Here is a 13,184-nt window from a genome sequence, read left to right on the forward strand (position 1 = left end):
TCCCGAGTTCGATTTCTAAAGTACGAATGCATGTTAGTTTTTTCCAGACACTTTATTATTTTTTTATTCACATAAACCAGGGCAAAGCTGCAGGAGCGGTTCTGTTAAGGTTCTATGCACCGTACAGTACACATACAATTCTGTAGCAGGGCAGACTCAATTGAAATGGCTACCACCTATGACTCCTTGCTCCACGGAGGCCCTAGGCTACGGAGCAAGTAACAGTCCAGATTTTGCAGGCTATGGGGCAATGCTGAAGGAGCGTCACAATCCCCTAGCTAAAATACACAGGGGCGATAGGACTAAGCGAGGTATATGCACATAACGATACACTGCAAAGTTCCCCATGGTTTTAATTATGCCTTTTCTTTGAACACAGTATTTTCGACTGCCTCGCCCTACACCCATCCCGCTTTCCCCTTGCCCCCTGGGAGCCTGCAATGTACATGCAGTAGACAGGGAGGGAGTTCCGATCAGGTTACAAGACGTGCAACAGTATACTACTGTATGTAGGAAAATCCCCCGCCCACTCTGATTTATGTGAAACCTGTGTGCACCCTTCCATTGAATGTATAACAAAGAAAAAAAATAATAATAAAGTGAATGTTACAGGAACACATTAAAAAAAGGTTGGCACTTCCTTCCCATTGGTGTTGGTTTATGCCTTAGGGGACTCGGACGCAAATACTTGTATTTGAAAAGCATGTATTTTCCACTGCCTCTCCCTACCCCCATTGCCCTTCCCCCCTGGGAGCCTGTACAGGTCATGCAGTGGACAGGGAGGGAGTTCAGGTCAGGTACAATACACAAATGCCGACAATCTACAGTACTGTGTTGCTCAGTTAGTTGCGTCGGAATACACTAGTTTATACTCATTACCGCTGTGTATTTGTATATAGCGGAATGAATCGCTGCTGCAGATTTACTTTGATTTATGTGAAACCTGTGTGCACCCTTTCATTGAATGTCATTGAATGCACGAACAGCTAATTAGTACCCTAATAGAAAATACTGTACAGAGATACTAAGTACAGTGATGTGGCATCCAGGAACTTACTGAGGAGCTTTTATCTCTCTCCATTATACATAGAAAGATTAATCTTGCCACTGTATGTTACAAGCTGTTCGTGCTAATTAGTACACTAGTAGAACATACTGTACAGAGATACTAAGTACAGTGATTTGGCATCAACGAACTTAGGGAGGAGCTTTATTCTCTCTCCATTGTAATCTTTCTAAGCATAATGGAGAGAGATAAAAGCTCCTCCCTAAGGTTCCTGGATGCCAAATCACTGTATGTAGTATCTCTGTACAGTATGTTCTACTAGTGTACTAATTAGCACAAACAGCTTGTAACGTACAGTGGCAAGTTTAATCTTTCTATGTATAATATAGAGAGATAAAAGCTCCTCCCTAGGTTCCTGGTTGCCAAATCACCGTCCTTAGTATCTCTGTATAGTATTTTCTATTAGGGTACTAATTAGCACGAACAGCTAATTAGTACCCTAATAGAAAATACTGTACAGAGATAGTAAGTATAGTGATGTGGCATCCAGGAACTTACTGAGGAGCTTTTATCTCTCTCCATTATACATAGAAAGATTCATCTTGCCACTGTACGTTACAAGCTGTTCGTGCTAATTAGTACACTAGTAGAACATACTGTACAGAGATACTACATACAGTGATTTGGCATCCAGGAACCTTAGGGAGGAGCTTTTATCTCTCTCCATTATGCTTAGAAAGATTACAATGGAGAGAGAATAAAGCTCCTCCCTAAGTTCGTGGATGCCAAATCACTGTACTTAGTATCTCTGTACAGTATGTTCTACTAGTGTACTAATTAGCACGAACAGCTTGTAACGTACAGTGGCAATTTTAATCTTTCTATGTATAATATAGAGAGATAAAAGCTCCTCCCTCAGTTCCTGGTTGCCAAATCACCATCCTTAGTATCTCTGTAAAGTATTTTCTATTAGGGTACTAATTAGCACGAACAGCTAATTAGTACCCTAATAGAAAATACTGTACAGAGATACTAAGTATAGTGATGTGGCATCCAGGAACTTACTGAGGAGCTTTTATCTCTCTCCATTTTACATAGAAAGATTAAACTTGCCGCTGTACTTTACAAGCTGTCCGTGCTAATTAGTACCCTAATTGAAAATACTATACAGAGATACTAAAGACGGTTATTTGGCACCCAGGAATTTAGGGAGGAGCTTTAATCTCTCTCCATTATACTTAGAAAGATTACAATGGAGAGAGATAAAAGCTCCTCCCTAAGTTCGTGGATGCCAAATCACTGTCCTTAGTATCTCTGTACAGTATGTTCTACTAGTGTACTAATTAGCACAAACAGCTTGTAACGTACAGTGGCAAGTGTAATTTTTCTAAGTATAATGGAGTGAGATAAAAACTCCTCCCTATGTTCCTGGATGTCAAATTACCATGCTTAGCATTTCTGTACAGTATTTCCTATCTAGCCAGAAACCCTGTATCCTGTGCAAGCTAGGCGGACAACTGGAGGGGACCCGAAACACGGTTGCTTCCCGTTTCCTTTTCCAGTGTCACATAAACTAGTGGTTGGTCTGCCCCGAAAGCCAAGAGTCTCCTCTTTTGTATGGTACCAGTCCTGAGTCTCTGGGACACCCAGAACCAGAGATATCAGTACGCAAAGTGGACCCATTTTCCCATAGACTATAATGGGACCGTTAATTCAGACCCACCATAGGTTCCGACGCTTGCCATGAGCCTTGTGGGGGTCACAGAAACTTGGGGTTGGTACCCTCCGGTAGCTAATTGTCTCCCCTTCCATACCAACCTAGTGATGAAGGCTCCCACCTCCCATGCTGAGAGTCACAAAGTGTCAACCTTTTTTTTTCTATGTTCCCGTGACATTCACTTTATTATTTTTTTTCTTTGTTGTACATTCAATGAAAGGGTGCACACAGGTTTCACATAAATCAAAGTAAATCTGCAGCAGCGATTCATTCCGCTATATACAAATACACAGCGGTAATGAGTATAAATTAGTGTATTCCAACGCAACTAACTGAGCAACACAGTACTGTAGATCGTCAGCATTTGTGTATTGTACCTGACCTGAACTCCCTCCCTGTCTACTGCATGACCTGTGCAGGATCCCAGGGGGGAAGGACGATGGGCAAGCGGGAGGCGGTGGAAAATACTGTGCTTTTGAAATGCAAGTACTGTATGAGTCTGAGTCCCCAGTAGCCTCCTGCTAGCCTATTGCCCTTCCCCCCTGGGAGCCTGCACAGATCATGCAGTAGACAGGGAGGGAATTCAGGTCATGTGCAATACACAAACGCCGAATATCTACTGTATAGTACTGTTTTGCTCACAGTAGCGTCAGAATACACTCATTTCTACTCATTCCCGCTGTTTAGTTGCATTTAGCGTAAAGAATCGCTCCTGCAGATGTACTCTGATTTATATGTAACTTGTGTGCACCTTTCCATTGACTGTCTTACAATGTAGATAAAATAATACAGTGTATTATTACAATAAAAAAAAAAAAAGAAGGCACATCACGTCTCGAACCCTGGACCCCCAGCGTGGGAGGTGAGAGCCTTCACCCCTAGCCCACGACGCCTCATGAGAGACTCCCAATTTCATGTGTGAAAGTACTGCAAACAGCGCCCGGCCCCCACCCCATTGGTGTTGGTTTATGCCTTAGAGGACTCGGACGCTCGCATTTGTAAAGCACTGTATTTTCCACCACCTCCTGCTAGCCTATTGCCCTTCCCCCCTGGGAGCCTGCACAGATCATGCAGTAGACAGGGAGGGAATTCAGGTCATGTGCAATACACAAACGCCGAATATCTACTGTATAGTACTGTTTTGCTCACTTAGTAGCGTCAGAATACACTCATTTCTACTCATTGCCGTTGTGCAGTTGCATTTAGCGTAAAGAATCACTCCTGCAGATGTACTTTGATTTATGTGAAACCTGTGTGCATCCTTCCATTGGATGTATTAGAGAGAGAAAAAAAATTTTCAAAATGAATGTCACGGGAACACATAAAAAAAATGGTTGGCATTTCCTTCCCATTGGTGTTGGTTTACAGTATGCCGTAGTGGACTCGGACGCTCATGTAATTGCATTTCAAAGGCACACTACAGTATTTCCCATCGTCTCCCCCTACCCCCATCGCCCTTCCCCCCTGGGAGCCTGCACAGGGAGGGAATTCAGGTCATGTGCAATACACAAACGCTGAAGATCTACAGTACTGTTTTGCTCAGTTAGTAGCGTCAGAATACCCTCATTTCATTCCCGCTGTTTAGTTGCATTTAGCGTAAAGAATCGCTCCTGCAGATGTACTCTGATTTATATGTAACTTGTGTGCACCTTTCCATTGACTGTCTCACAATGTAGATAAAATAATACAGTGTATTATTACAATAAAAAAAAAAAAAAGAAGGCACATCACGTCTCGAACCCTGGACCCCCAGCATGGGAGGTGGGAGCCTTCACCCCTAGCCCACGACGCCTCATGAGAGACTCCCAATTTCATGTGTGAAAGTACTGCAAACAGCGCCCGGCCCCCACCCCATTGGTGTTGGTTTATGCCTTAGAGGACTCGGACGCTCGCATCTGTAAAGCACGGTATTTTCCACCGCCTCCTGCTAGCTACTGTAGCCCTCCATTCCCAGACGCTCATGTATTTTAAAAGCACGGTGTTTATACATTGTCCTGTACATTCTTCCTTTTACACAATTCCTGTAGTTGCGTCTCCATACACATACAGTACTCCATACTTTTTCCACCGCCTCCCGTTACGCCTACAGTATTGCCAGAGCTGTAGATCAATCCGCCGCTATACTGTACGATCGAAAGTACTGGATTAGTGGAGCATTAGCCACACAGTGGTGGAGATGTGTAATGCATGATGAGTATCTAGATCGCCTCAACGCGCCTACCTGTGATTAAACTCAGCTATCGCCTTAGCGTGACTAAACGCCCGTCTCGGCGGAGAAACAGTCAAGATAAAGGTGGCTACATCTGTAGCTTCAGCCTCAGGTTACGTGTGGAAACCCAAACTCGATCTCCCACTTTAAGTTTTGGTACAGCTTTTCCTTTCAAATCTGCATAAGTTTTATACCTCTTGGATGTCTTAAGCAAGGCCTCGTGGACTTGTTTCCAAGTTTTGGTGAAGTGTCGAAGTGCTAATTCTGCGGCAGGAACCTCAAGCGTAGGTAAAAGTTCAAAGTCAGGAACTCTTGGATGATAACCGTAATTTATGTAGATAGAGAAGATTTAGTAGCAGAATGGTAGAGGCTGTTATGGGCAAATTCAGCAAAAGGGAGATAGTCCAGCCAGTCGTCCTGAGAAGAAGACATAAATAAATATAGGAAAGTTTCCAGGTCTTTTTTCACTCTCTCTGTTTGGCCATCTGTTTGGGGATGATATCCTGAGGAGAAGTTCAGCTTCACACCAAGGGCAGAACATAGGGACCTCCAAAACTTGGCCACAAACTGAGGACCTCTGATACAATGTTCTGCGATAGACCATGAAGTCGGAAGATCTCTGCTATAAACAACTTTGCCAACTGGGACACAGATGGGAGACCAGAAAGAGGAACAAAGAGTGTCATCTTAGAGAACCAATCAACTATGACCCACACGGTATTTCGTCCGCCAGAAACAGGTAAATCGGTAATAAAATCCATAGAGATGTGTGTCCATGGTTTTTGTGGCACAGGTAGTGGGTGGAGTAAACCAGATGGAGGACCTTTAGGACTTTTATGTTGGGCACACTTCGGACAAGCAGCAAAGAATTCTTGAACATCAGTCCTGAGATGAGGCCACCAGTAGGAACGCTGAATGAACTTGAAAGTTTTTTGACCACCTGCATGGCCCATAAAGGAGGAGGAATGAGCGCATGAAAGGAGTCTCTTTCGAAGATTCGGAGCGAGGAACATTCTTCTAGGTGGAGGAAGCGGAGACGTGCGAGTCACTGAGAAAGAGGTGGGTTCCAAGATAGATTGTTCCTTTGAATGATCAGTGAGTTCTTCAGAACTCAGAGAACGAGATAGCACGTCTGCTTTTCTATTGAGAGAACCTGGTCGGCAACTGAGTTTAAACCTGAAACGGGTAAAGAAGAGAGCCCATCTTGCTTTGCATGGGTTCAGGCATCGAGCTGATTTTAAATATAGGAGATTTTTGTGATCCGTGGTTACCGAGATTGGATTTTGAGCTCCCTCCAACAGATACCTCCACTCCTCGAAGGCTAACTTAATTGCCAGCAGTTCCTGTTCTCCAATAGCGCAATTTTGTTCAGCGGGAGAGAATCTTCGTGAGAAGAACGCACAGGGATGGACTTTCTTGTCCTCGGAGAGCGGGGACAAAACAGCTCCCACTCCTACAGTGGATGCATCAACCTCGACCAGGAATGGGCGACTGAGATCGGGTTGTCGAAGGACAGGGGTGGTTATGAAGGCTTTCTTCAAAGATGAAAAGGTTTCTAAAGCCTCCGGAGACCACTTGGCAGGATCCGCTCCTTTTCTAGTTAATGCGGTAATGGGAGCTATGATGGACGAGTAATTCTTAACGAATTTCCGGTAGAAGTTGGCGAATCCCAAAAAACATTGAACACCCTTAAGGTGGCAGGAAGGAATGGAATCGTGGATACTTGAAAGGTACACTTCTCTAGTTTGCAAAATAACTGATTCCTTCTTAAACGGGTCAGAACCTCTTTAACTTGTTCTCGATGGGTCTTCAGATCCCTAGAGAAGATGAGAATGTCATCCAAATATACCACCAAGCAGTCATAGAGGAGGTCTCTGAAAATTTCGTTAACGAATTCCTGAAAAGCAGCTGGGGCATTACACAGACCGAAGGGCATTACCAGGTATTCGTAATGCCCATCACGGGTAGTAAACGCTGTCTTCCATTCGTCTCCCGAGCGAATACGTATCAAATTGTAGGCCCCCCGTAAGTCCAATTTGGAGAATACAGTAGCCCCTTTAACTCGAATAGTTCTGGAATCAAAGGCAACGGATATCTGTTCTTAATGGTTATCTCGTTGAGACATCTATAGTCAATACAGGGCCGCAGACCCCCGTCCTTCTTCTTGATGAAAAAAAAAAACCGCCCCGGCCGGAGAGGTGGAGGACCGGATGAAACCCTTATCCAAATTTTCCCGGATATACTCAGACATTGCCTGTGTCTCAGGGAGTGAGAGAGGGTAAGTTCGAATCTGGGGAGGAGTTTTGCCTGGTACCAGATCAATGGAACAGTCCCAACTTCGATGCGGAGGTAAGGTGTCCGCCCCGTGTTTACTGAAGACATCTCGTAAGGCTTGGTATTCCATAGGAAGGCTGGAGGGACTGGAGGAACAGAGGGGTTTCACCGTGAGCAGGCAATTCAGGAGACGACTTTTCCCCCATGAGAGCACATCCATGGTTTGCCAATCTATGCGAGGATTGTGTCTTATCAACCACGGGAATCCTAGGATCAGTTCATGAGAGGCTTTAGGAATTACAAGGAAAGAGATGTTATCCGAATGAAGAGCTCCGACCTTCATTTTGAGAGGAATAGTACGAAAAGATATAGTCCCCTCAGGAATATGACTACCATCCACCGCAGTAACAGAAATAGTACGATCCAAACGGACCGTTTGTATTCCAGATCGTTTAACCAGAACTGATGTAATGAAGCCTTCGGCGGCTCCAGAGTCGAGTAGTGCAGGGATGAGAAGGAAGGAAGAAGGGAGCTCCAGGTGAGTTAACAAAACAGACTCTTTCTTGGTAAGTAATTCTGGGAACTCTCCTAACTTAACCTCTCCGGCATAAGCTAGGAGCGGGCGTTTCCCGGACGTTGATTGCAGGATTTAACAAAATGATCAGATGCGCCGCAATACATGCATAAGTTCCCTTGTCGCCGTCTCTGGCATTCTTCGTTGGAGAGACGGGAACGATTGATCTGCATGGGTTCCTCTGTAGTTGGAGATGGCGGTCGTGGTGGCAGGATGACTCGAGGCTTGGGACGATCTGACCTCAATCTCTCCAAACAGCGTTCTCTGTACCTCAGATCTAATTTATTACACAAGGAAATTAGCTTATCCAACTTGTCTGGTACGTCCTGAGTCGCCAGGTCATCTTTGATCTTATCGGAGAGACCGTTCCAGAAAGTTGCAATGAGGGCTTCTTCATTCCAGTTTAGTTCTGAGGAGAGGGTACGGAACTGGATTAAGTACTGACTGACGCAGGGGCAGGATCTCCAATGAAGAGGCAGAGGTCCTGCCTGGCTCATCGAAGATTTTTCGAAATGTGGCTACGAACTCCGAATAGTTTGAAAGGATGGGATCCGCTCTCTCCCACAATGGTGAAGCCCATTCCAACGCTTGCCTAGTAAGCAGAGAAATTATGTAGACTATCTTGGTTCGTGCTTATGGGAAATTGGCGGACTGAAGCTCGAACTGAATTTCGCACTGGTTAAGAAATCCGCAACATTGTTTTGGATTCCCATCAAACTTACTGGGTGATGGCAAATGCAACCAAGGAACTGGTACTGGCACAGGCGGATTTGAAGGCGGAGGCGCTATTGTGGGAGCGGCCGTAGATACTTGGGGTGCCGCCATGGCTACACAGAGAGAGTCGAGGCGATCAGACATATTCTGCATGAACTGCACGATTTGAGATTGTGTGGCCTCCTGCTTACTCAAGCGTGACCAAATATCCTCCGTGGAATCACCTCCTGAGGCCTGATCACCCGTCGGATCCATCGGGCCAGTGCTTACTGTCACGCTTGGCTGAGTTTGAGGATCCGGCAACTGAGATTTGCCCAAGGAAGTGATTGTCTGCGGATGAAGAAGACGAGGGGGCTGGATATAGTTCCTTCTCATGGGACACGAGACCAATGGAGAACGTAGGCAGTACTAGGAGGCAGGTATTGGTAGTTTAACAAAACTGAAGATGAAGAACTGCCAGCTAGTAGGTAGTGGCTTAGAATGACGAGGCTGAACTGCAGACTTGTGAACTGTGGTTTGAAAGACGAGGCTGAACTGCGGACCTGTGAACTGTGGCTTGAAAGACGAGGCTGAACTGCAGACTTGTGGACTGTGTTTTAGATGACGAGGCTGAACTGCGGACTTGTGAACTGTGGTATGTAGAATGAGGCTGAACTGCGGACTTGTGAACTGTGGCTTGAGAGACGAGGCTGAAGAGCACGGGGACCCTTACAGACCTTTTTGCTGGTGCTTAGACACTCCCTTAACTCTGGCCTCCCAGCAACTGCCTTTAGTGAGATCCACTGCAGCGGCATCCCGCCACCATGAGCGGACCCCCCACAGCCGCCTACCCGCCGTAAGCGGACCCGCCGCAGCAGCCCTCCTCCGCCACTGCCCACAAGCCACCCACACGGCAGACCTCGCGGCCCCGACGTCCCGGTAAGACCCCGGACGCTGACAACTCAGAAGCGGCTCCTACCTGTTGTCTCGAGGAGGGCAGTCCTCTGCCCGTATCTCACACTGCTCTGGCCACACCTGCCACTGCACTGCCCGTCGCACTGCAGCACCATGTGTGTGAGAGAAGGGGGAGAAAGAAAAATAAAAGCATAGGCTTGCTCATGTGCACAGGCTGCAGTTAGTATAGGGGGCCTGGCTTGATTATGTGCATAAGCCGCAGTTAATGTAGAGGAAGAAGAAAATAATAAAACAAAGACTCGCCCATGCACACTGGTTTCTAGGGACCTCATCGACCGCAGCCCCTAGTAGCATATTATGGGGTATATGCAATTAGCGGCGAATCGCGGCAATTTTTCGGCCGTTTTTTAATTCGACACAATTCGACCGTCTAATTTCGGCAAGTGGGTGCCGAAATTGACCATATTCAATGAAAAACGGATTCGACAGTCCCGCTGACGAAAAACGGCCGATTTGACGGATTTTGTTCCGATTTTTAAAAAACGGGGAAAAACGGGAAATAACAGGGGGGGGGGGGAAATGGCGTGGGGTCCCCCCTCCAAAGCATAACCAGCCTCGGGCTCTTCGAGCCGGTCCTGGTTCTAAATATCCGGGGGGGAAATGTCATGGGATCCCCCGTATTTTTAAAACCAGCACCGGGCTCTGCGCCTGGTGCTGGTGCAAAAAATACGGGGGACAAAAAGAGTAGGGGTCCCCCGTATTTTTTACACCAGCATCGGGCTCCACTAGCTGGACAGATAATGCCACAGCCGGGGGTCACTTTTATACAGCGCCCTGAGGCCGTGGCATTAAAATATCCAACTAGTCACCCCTGGCCGGGGTACCTTGGGGGAGTGGGGACCCCTTCAATCAAGGGGTCCCCCCCCCCAGCCACCCAAGGGCCAGGGGTGAAGCCCGAGGCTGTCCCCCCCATCCAAGGGCTGCGGATGGGGGGCTGATAGCCTTTGGAAAAATGAAAGAATATTGTTTTTTCCAGTAGTACTACAAGTCCCAGCAAGCCTCCCCACAAGCTGGTACTTGGAGAACCACAAGTACCAGCATGCGGGAGAAAAACGGGCCCGCTGGTACCTGTAGTTCTACTGGAAAAAAAATACCCAAATAAAAACAGGACACGCACACCGTGAAAGTACAACTTTATTTCACACCTGCCGACACACACATACTTATCTATGTTGACACGACGTTCGGTCCACTTGTCCAAGTAGAATCCGGGGTACCTGTGAATAAAATTATACTCACCTCAATCCAGTGTCCAGGTTATAATCCACGTACTTGGCAAAAAAAACAAAACGAACACCCGGACCAAACGGACTGAAAGGGGTCCCATGTTTACACATGGGACCCCTTTCCACGAATGCCGGGACCCCACGTGACTGCTGTCACAGAAGGTCCCTTCAGCCAATCAGGTAGCGCTACTTCGTGGTACTCTGCTAATTGGCTGTATGCGCGTCTGCTGTCAGACAGCGCATCGCACAGCTCCCTCCATTAGTTTCAATGGTGGGAACTTTGCGGGTAGCGGTGGGGTTACCCGCGGTCAGCCACGGCCGCAGGGCGCTGTATAAAAGTGACCCCCAGCTGTGGCATTATCTGTCCAGCTAGTGGAGCCCGATGCTGGTGTAAAAAATACGGAGGACCCCTACTCTTTTTGTCCTCCGTATTTTTTGCACCAGCACCAGGCGCAGAGCCCGGTGCTGATTTTAAAAATACGGGGGATCCCCTGTCATTTTTCCCCCCGGATTTTTAGAACCAGGACCGGCTCGAAGAGCCCGAGGCTGGTTATGCTTTGGAGGTGGGACCCCACGCCATTTTTTTTCGGGATTTTACCATTCCATTTAAAAAAATAAAAAATAAAAAAATAATATTTTTAAAAATATATAAATAATACTTGTGCCTCCAAAATAGACAAACCAAGTACCTAATCCCTTCTAATATAAAAAGATATGCTATTACCAATAAAAAAAAAACACCAAAAAAACATGTTTTCAATTTTTTTTATTAGATTCCCCCACCAAAGTGTGGCGGATTGAAAATGACGAATTGACTTCCGGTGGGCGGAGCATCGCGATGGCCGCATTTTAGTCTTCACTCCGTCTCCCCTATGCAGAATTCTCCACCATCCCCCCTTGGAACGGCTGACTAGCAGAAACAAATTATACTGCGTTCTAGGGGAAGGCTAGCTGCAAGTAACAAGCTGCATATCGGGGGCAACGGAGAATTATTCTCACCGGAATCCAGCCCGCGAAGCCTAGGCCTCTGTACCTCGTGGCGGGGAGAGCAAGCAGTGTCCGCTCTGATTCCTATCCAGCGCTGCCTATAGAGCACCTCGATCCTACCTTGTGACGGAACCCTCCAGTTTGCCTCCTGTCTGATAGCGAGACCGGCGAAGGGTGAGCAGTGACAGAGACCTTGTTGGTGTGTGTGGGCTGACGGGCGATGTCCGGAGCGGCTGTTTGCGGCGCCCGGTCCCTGGACTTGTAGCGGCGGCTGTGCTGCCCGTCTTGGCGGGGAGGGGGAGACGGAAGATCACTTGCCTGTGCCTGCGATTCTAGAGGAGCCCTCTGATGAATCCCCTGTGCCCCCCTATGTGATGGCAACGCAGCGACGCTCCGTCAGATACAGGCATACCCCCCAGGGACACAGCCCTGCTCTGCTGTTTCATTAAAGCCTGCTCAGGGATACTGTTTGAGCTACCGCGGGGATACTTTACGATAAGGGGCTGACTGCATTGATTAAACTACCGCTTACCCAGCCCCGAGTGGATTCCAGCGGGACCCGGCCGATGACACGATGGATTATATAATTGCGGTCTGGGCCTGACATTGGTGGGTCCATGTTCGCATGAGAGGATCTCTTGTCCCAGTGGTCAGGGATTTGGTCGAGCAGTCAGACCAAGCCTTTGCTGCGGAACCTCTCCTTAATCTTCTCTGCCTGAGCAGATCCAGAAAACCCTCACCAGCGTCTTTAATACCAATATCTATGACGGACGGAGAGGACATTGCCTCTATTAACTGCATATAGGATACTCTGGCCAGAACTTCCACTCAGCCTGATTTTACAAAAGGAACTCATGGCTTAATGGGACTGTGAGGAGGCTGGGAATAACATTCAAACTGCTGAAGATATTCAAGTGGGGACGGCTGTCATCTCGCAGTGTCCAGTGTAGGGGTGTTGTTTCCTAAGGCTTAATCACAGCAGAGGACAAAGTGGTGACAAGCTTATTTGACTATAATTCTATACCTATTGCATCTATATATATCTGCAGTTTGTGTTGGTCTGATCCTTTTAGAAGTCACTAAACATATTGCGTGGCTTTTATTTACTCTATACTCTGTTCTACATATTCATATATTATATTATTTAATAACTGTGATCACCTTAATTAACGTGAATCTGCTAGATAGACATTACGGTGGTACCCAGTCCTGTATACATCCTCCCCATTGCTTTGTAATAATTTACAAATAACGATTTTATAGGGTTTACAAACTGTACAATACGATATTCTCCTAAACTTAACCCTCTATATACTGTGTGCAATATCAATCACACATCTCAGTGGGTCCCGTTGAATACTGTTCTAGTGGTTTATTTATCACTCCTTTCTCCCCCTTCCTCCCCCCCCCCCCTCCCCTCCTCCCCCCCTTTTTTTTTTCTTTTTTTTTCTTTTTTCTCTTTTTATTGGGTCCTGGTAATCTATACCTAACTCAATGAAGGCACCCTAATCTTACCAGATTTG

Source organism: Pseudophryne corroboree, chromosome 5 (assembly GCF_028390025.1).
Source record: "Pseudophryne corroboree isolate aPseCor3 chromosome 5, aPseCor3.hap2, whole genome shotgun sequence".
NCBI classification, from domain to species: Eukaryota; Metazoa; Chordata; class Amphibia; order Anura; family Myobatrachidae; genus Pseudophryne; species Pseudophryne corroboree.